Genomic DNA, 6,690 nt, shown 5'->3' with positions numbered 1-6,690 from the left:
GTCAATGTAACGCAAAATATAAAAGTATTTCCACAATACCTGACGACCATTTAATTTTTAGGCTTCCGTGGCGTAATGGCTGGCTCGTTCGGCTGTAATCCGAAAGGTTGGTGGTTCGAGCCCATCCGGGAGCGGTGTAGTGAGGTCTCAGATGTAACGTAAAAAGCCAAAGTTTTTCCACAATACCTGACGACCATTTAATTTTTGGGCTTCGGTGGCGCAATGGTTGGCGCGTTCGGCTGTTAACCGAAATGTTGGTGGTTCAAGCCCACCCGGGAACGGTTGTTCTAATGTTTTATAAGTAACGTAAAAAGTCAATGTTTTTCCGCAATACCTGACGGCCATTTAATTTTTAGGCTTCCGTGGCGCGATGGTTAGGTTAGGGCGTTCGGCTGTTAACCGAAAGGTTGGTGGTTAGATCCCACGCTGGAGCGTTAGTGTGAAATGTTTTAAGTAACATAAAAAGTCAAAGTTTTTCCACCATACTTGACAACATTTTAAATTCTAAGCTTCCGTGGCGCAATGCTTAGTGCGTTCGGCCGTTAACGGAAAGGTTGGTGGTTCGAGCCCATCCGGGAGCGGTGTTGTGAGGTCTCAGATGCGACGTAAAATGTCAAAGTTTTTCCACAATACCTGAAAACCATTTAATTTTTGGGCTTCCGTTGCGCAATGGTTAGCGCGTTCGGCTGTTTACCGAAAGGTTGGTGGTTCGAGCCCATCCGGGAGCGGTGTAGTGAGGTCTCAGATGTAACGTAAAAAGCCAAAGTTTTTCCACAATACCTGACGACCATTTAATTTTTGGGCTTCGGTGGCGCAATGGTTGGCGCGTTCGGCTGTTAACCGAAAGGTTGGTGGTTCAAGCCCACCCGGGAACGGTTGTTCTAATGTTTTATAAGTAACGTAAAAAGTCAATGTTTTTCCGCAATACCTGACGGCCATTTAATTTTTAGGCTTCCGTGGCGCGATGGTTAGGTTAGGGCGTTCGGCTGTTAACCGAAAGGTTGGTGGTTAGATCCCACGCTGGAGCGTTAGTGTGAAATGTTTTAAGTAACATAAAAAGTCAAAGTTTTTCCACCATACTTGACAACATTTTAAATTCTAAGCTTCCGTGGCGCAATGCTTAGTGCGTTCGGCCGTTAACCGAAAGGTTGGTGGTTCGAGCCCATCCGGGAACGGTGTTGTGAGGTGGAAAAACTTTGGCTTTTTACGTTACATCTGAGACCTCACAACACCGCTCCCGGATGGGCTCGAACCACCAACCTTTCGGTTAACGGCCGAACGCACTAAGCATTGCGCCACGGAAGCTTAGAATTTAAAATGTTGTCAAGTATGGCGGAAAAACTTTGACTTATTATGTTACTTAAAACATTTCACACTAACTCTCGAGCATGGGATCTAACCACCAACCTTTCGGTTAACAGCCGAACGCCCTAACCTAACCATCGCGCCACAGAAGCCTAAAAATTAAATGGCCGTCAGGTATTGTGGAAAAACTATGACTTCTTAAGTTACATCTGAGACCTCACTACACCGTTCCCGGATGGGCTCGAACCACCAACCTTTCGGATTACAGCCGAACGAGCCAGCCATTACGCCACGGAAGCCTAAAAATTAAATGGTCGTCAGGTATTGTGGAAATACTTTTATATTTTGCGTTACATCTGACACCTCATAACACCGCTCCTGGGTGGGCTCGAACCACCAACCTTTCGGTTAACAGCCGAACGCGCTAACCATTGCGCCACCGAAGCCCAAAAATTAAATGGTCGTCAGGTATTGTGGAAATACTTTTATATTTTGCGTTACATCTGAGACCTCACAACACCGCTCCCGGATGGGCTCGAACCACCAACCTTTCGGTTAACGGCCGAACGCAGTAACCATTGCGCCACAGAAGCCCAAAGATTAAATGTTCGTCAGGTATTTTTAAAAAACTCTGAATTTTACGTTACATCTACGACCTCACAACACCGCTCCCGGATGAGCTCGAACCACCAACCTTTCGGTTAACAGCCGACGGCGTTAACCATTGCGCAACGGAAGCCCAAAGATTAAATGTTCGTCAGGTATTGTGGAAAAACTTTGGATTTTTACGTTACATGTGAGATCTCACAACACCGCTCCCGAGTGGGCTCGAACCACCAACCTTTCGGTTAACAGCCGAACGCGCTAACCATTGCGCCACGGAAGCCCAAAGATTAAATGTTCGTCAGGTATTGTGGAAAAACTTTGACTTTTTACGTCTTATCTTAGACTTCACAACACCGCTCCCGGGTGGGCTCGAACCACAAACCTTTTGAATAACATCTGAACGCTCTAACCAATGCGCCACGGAAGACCAAAAATTAAATGTTCGTCAGTTATTTTTAAAAAACTCTGAATTTTACGTTACATCTAAGACCTCACAACACCGCTCCCGGATGGGCTCGAACCACCAACCTTTCGGTTAACAGCCGAACGCGCTAACCATTGCGCCACGGAAGCCCAAAAATTAAATGGTCGTCGGCTATTGTGGAAACACTTTGGCTTTTTACGTTACATGTGAGAGCTCACAACACCGCTCCCGGGTGGGCTCGAACCACCAACCTTTCGGTTAACAGCCGAACGCGCTAACCATTGCGCCACGGAAGCCCAAAAATTAAATGGTCGTCGGCTATTGTGCAAACACTTTGGCTTTTTACGTTACATGTGAGAGCTCACAACACCGCTCCCGGGTGGGCTCGAACCACCAACCTTTCGGTTAAGAGCCGAACGCGCTAACCATTGCGCCACGGAAGCCCAAAGATTAAATGTTCGTCAGGAATTTTTAAAAAACTCTGAATTTTACGTTACATCTAAGACCTCACAACACCGCTCCCGGATGGGCTCAAACCACCAACCTTTCGGTTAACAGCCGACGGCGTTAACCATTGCGCAACGGAAGCCCAAAGATTAAATGTTCGTCAGGTATTGTGGAAAAACTTTGGATTTTTACGTTACATGTGAGATCTCACAACACCGCTCCCGGGTGGGCTCGAACCACCAACCTTTCGGTTAACAGCCGAACGCGCTAACCATTGCGCCACGGAAGCCCAAAGATTAAATGTTCGTCAGGTATTGTGGAAAAACTTTGACTTTTTACGTCACATCTGAGACTTCACAACACCGCTCCCGGATTGGCTCGAACCACAAACCTTTTGAATAACAGCTGAACGCTCTAACCATTGCGCCACGGAAGCCCAAAAATTAAATGTTCGTCAGTTATTTTTAAAAAACTCTGAATTTTACGTTACATCTAAGACCTCACAACACAGCTCCCAGATGGGCTCGAACCACCAACCTTTCGGTTAACAGCCGACGGCGTTAACCATTGCGCAACGGAAGCCCAAAAATTAAATGGTCGTCGGCTATTGTGGAAACACTTTGGCTTTTTACGTTACATGTGAGAGCTCACAACACCGATCCCGGGTGGGCTCGAACCACCAACCTTTCGGTTAACAGCCGAACGCGCTAACCATTGCGCCACGGAAGCCCAAAGATTAAATGTTCGTCAGGTATTTTTAAAAAACTCTGAATTTTACGTTACATCTAAGACCTCACCTTACCGCTCCCGGATGGGCTCGAACCACCAACCTTCGGTTAACAGCCGACGGCGTTAACCATTGCGCAACGGAAGCCCAAAGATTAAATGTTCGTCAGGTATTGTGGAAAAACTTTGACTTTTTACGTCACATCTGAGACTTCACAACACCGCTCCCGGATGGGCTCGAACCACAAACCTTTTGAATAACATCTGAACGCTATAACCATTGCGCCACGGAAGCCCAAAGATTAAATGTTCGTAAGGAATTTTTAAAAAACTCTGAATTTTACGTTACATCTAAGACCTCACATTACCGCTCCCGGATGGGCTCGAACCACAAACCTTTTGAATAACAGCTGAACGCTCTAAACATTGCGCCGCGGAAGCCAAAAAATTTAATATTCGTCAGTTATTTTTAAAAAACTCTGAATTTTACGTTACATCTAAGACCTCACAACACCGCTCCCGGATGGGCTCAAACCACCAACCTTTCGGTTAACAGCCGACGGCGTTAACCATTGCGCAACGGAAGCCCAAAGATTAAATGTTCGTCAGGTATTGTGGAAAAACTTTGGATTTTTACGTTACATGTGAGATCTCACAACACCGCTCCCGGGTGGGCTCGAACCACCAAACTTTCGGTTAACAGCCGAACGCGCTAACCATTGCGCCACGGAAGCCCAAAGATTAAATGTTCGTCAGGTATTGTGGAAAAACTTTGACTTTTTACGTCACATCTAAGACTTCACAACACCGCTCCCGGATTGGCTCGAACCACAAACCTTTTGAAAAACAGCTGAACGCTCTAACCATTGCGCCACGGAAGCCCAAAAATTAAATGTTCGTCAGTTATTTTTAAAAAACTCTGAATTTTACGTTACATCTAAGACCTCACAACACAGCTCCCGGATGGGCTCGAACCACCAACCTTTCGGTTAACAGCCGACGGCGTTAACCATTGCGCAACGGAATCCCAAAAATTAAATGGTCGTCGGCTATTGTGGAAACACTTTGGCTTTTTTATTACATGTGAGAGCTCACAACACCGATCCCGGGTGGGCTCGAACCACCAACCTTTCGGTTAAAAGCCGAACGCGCTAACCATTGCGCCACGGAAGCCCAAAAATTAAATGTTCGTCAGTTATTTTTAAAAAACTCTGAATTTTACGTTACATCTAAGACCTCACAACACCGCTCCCGGATGGGCTCAAACCACCAACCTTTCGGTTAACAGCCGACGGCGTTAACCATTGCGCAACGGAAGCCCAAAGATTAAATGTTCGTCAGGTATTGTGGAAAAACATTGACTTTTTACGTCACATCTGAGACTTCACAACACCGCTCCCGGATGGGCTCGAACCACAAACCTTTTGAATAACAGCTGAACGCTCTAACCATTGCGCCACGGAAGCCCAAAAATTAAATGTTCGTCAGTTATTTTTAAAAAACTCTGAATTTTACGTTACATCTAAGACCTCACAACACCGCTCCCGGATGGGCTCGAACCACCAACCTTTCGGTTAACAGCCGACGGCGTTAACCATTGTGCAACGGAAGCCCAAAGATTAAATGTTCGTCAGGTATTGTGGAAAAACTTTGACTTTTTACGTCACATCTGAGACTTCACAACACCGCTCCCGGATGGGCTCGAACCACAAACCTTTTGAATAACAGCTGAACGCTATAACCATTGCGCCACGGAAGCCCAAAAATTAAATGTTCGTCAGGTATGTGGAAAAACTTTGACTTTTTACGTTACATTTGAGACTTCACAACACTGCTCCCGGGTGGGCTCGAACCACCAACCTTAAGGTTAACATCCGAACACGCTAACCATGGAGACAAGGAAGCTCAGAAATGAAATGGTCGTCAGGTATTGTGGAAAAACTTTGACTTTTTACGTCACATCTGAGACTTCACAACACCGCTCCCGGATGGGCTCGAACCACAAACCTTTTGAATAACAGCTGAACGCTCTAACCATTGCGCCAAGGAAGCCCAAAAATTAAATGTTCGTCAGTTATTTTTAAAAAACTCTGAATTTTACGTTACATCTAAGACCTCACAACACCGCTCCCGGATGGGCTCGAACCACCAACCTTTCGGTAACAGCCGACGGCGTTAACCATTGCGCAACGGAAGCCCAACGATTAAATGTTCGTCAGGTATTGTGGAAAAAGTTTGGATTTTTACGTTACATATGAGATTTCACAACACCGCTCCCGGGTGGGCTCGAACCACCAACCTTTCGGTTAACAGCCGAACGCGCTAACCATTGCGCCACGGAAGCCCAAAAATTAAATGTTCGTCAGGTATTGTGGAAAAATTTTGACTTTTTACGTCACATCTAAGACCTCACAACACCGCTCACGGATGGGCTCGAACCACCAACCTTTCGGTTAACAGCCGAACGCGCTAACCATTGCGCCACGGAAGCCCAAAGATTAAATGTTCGTCAGGTATTGTGGAAAAACTTTGACTTTTTACGTTACATCTAAGACCGCACAACACCGCTCACGGATGGGCTCGAACCACCAACCTTTCGGTTAACAGCCGAACGCGCTAACCATTGCGCCAAGGAAGCTCAGAAATGAAATGGTCGTCAGGTATTGTGGAAAAACTTTGACTTTTTACGTCACATCTGAGACCTCACAACACCGCTCCCGGATGGGCTCGAACCACCAACCTTTCGGTTAACAGCCGAACGCGCTAACCATTGCGCCACGGAAGCTCAAAAATTAAATGGTCGTCAGGTATGTGGAAAAACTTTGACTTTTTACGTTACATTTGAGACTTCACAACACTGCTGCCGGGTGGGCTCGAACCACAAACCTTAAGGTTAACATCCGAACACGCTAACCATGGAGCCAAGGAAGCTCAGAAATGAAATGGTCGTCAGGTATTGTGGAAAAACTTTGACTTTTTACGTCACATCTGAGACTTCACAACACCGCTCCCGGATGGGCTCGAACCACAAACCTTTTGAATAACAGCTGAACGCTCTAACCATTGCGCCAAGGAAGCCCAAAAATTAAATGTTCGTCAGTTATTTTTAAAAAACTCTGAATTTTACGTTACATCTAAGACCTCACAACACCGCTCCCGGATGGGCTCGAACCACCAACCTT

The 6,690-nt window shown here is 46.1% G+C and overlaps 4 non-coding genes across 4 annotated transcripts; all 4 read right to left on the bottom strand.

Annotated features, from left to right (window-relative positions):
- Positions 1–2,558: 2,558 nt before the first annotated feature.
- Positions 2,559–2,631, bottom strand: TRNAN-GUU (transfer RNA asparagine (anticodon GUU)). Its single transcript has one exon. It is a non-coding gene; the product is annotated as a tRNA-Asn (tRNA).
- A 74-nt stretch (positions 2,632–2,705) lies between these two features.
- Positions 2,706–2,778, bottom strand: TRNAK-CUU (transfer RNA lysine (anticodon CUU)). The gene has a single exon. It is a non-coding gene; the product is annotated as a tRNA-Lys (tRNA).
- Positions 2,779–2,998: 220 nt separating this feature from the next.
- Positions 2,999–3,071, bottom strand: TRNAN-GUU (transfer RNA asparagine (anticodon GUU)). The gene has a single exon. It is a non-coding gene; the product is annotated as a tRNA-Asn (tRNA).
- Positions 3,072–5,779: 2,708 nt separating this feature from the next.
- TRNAN-GUU (transfer RNA asparagine (anticodon GUU)) lies at positions 5,780–5,852 on the bottom strand. Its single transcript has one exon. It is a non-coding gene; the product is annotated as a tRNA-Asn (tRNA).
- Between the last annotated feature and the right edge of the window lie 838 nt (positions 5,853–6,690).

Source organism: Phalangium opilio, unplaced genomic scaffold, assembly GCF_054372755.1.
Source record: "Phalangium opilio isolate 3A_F unplaced genomic scaffold, DU_Popi_V2 ptg000352l_1, whole genome shotgun sequence".
Lineage (NCBI taxonomy): Eukaryota > Metazoa > Arthropoda > Arachnida > Opiliones > Phalangiidae > Phalangium > Phalangium opilio.
Note: the sequence above shows the minus strand (reverse complement) of the source record. Positions and strands in the feature narration are given on the sequence as shown.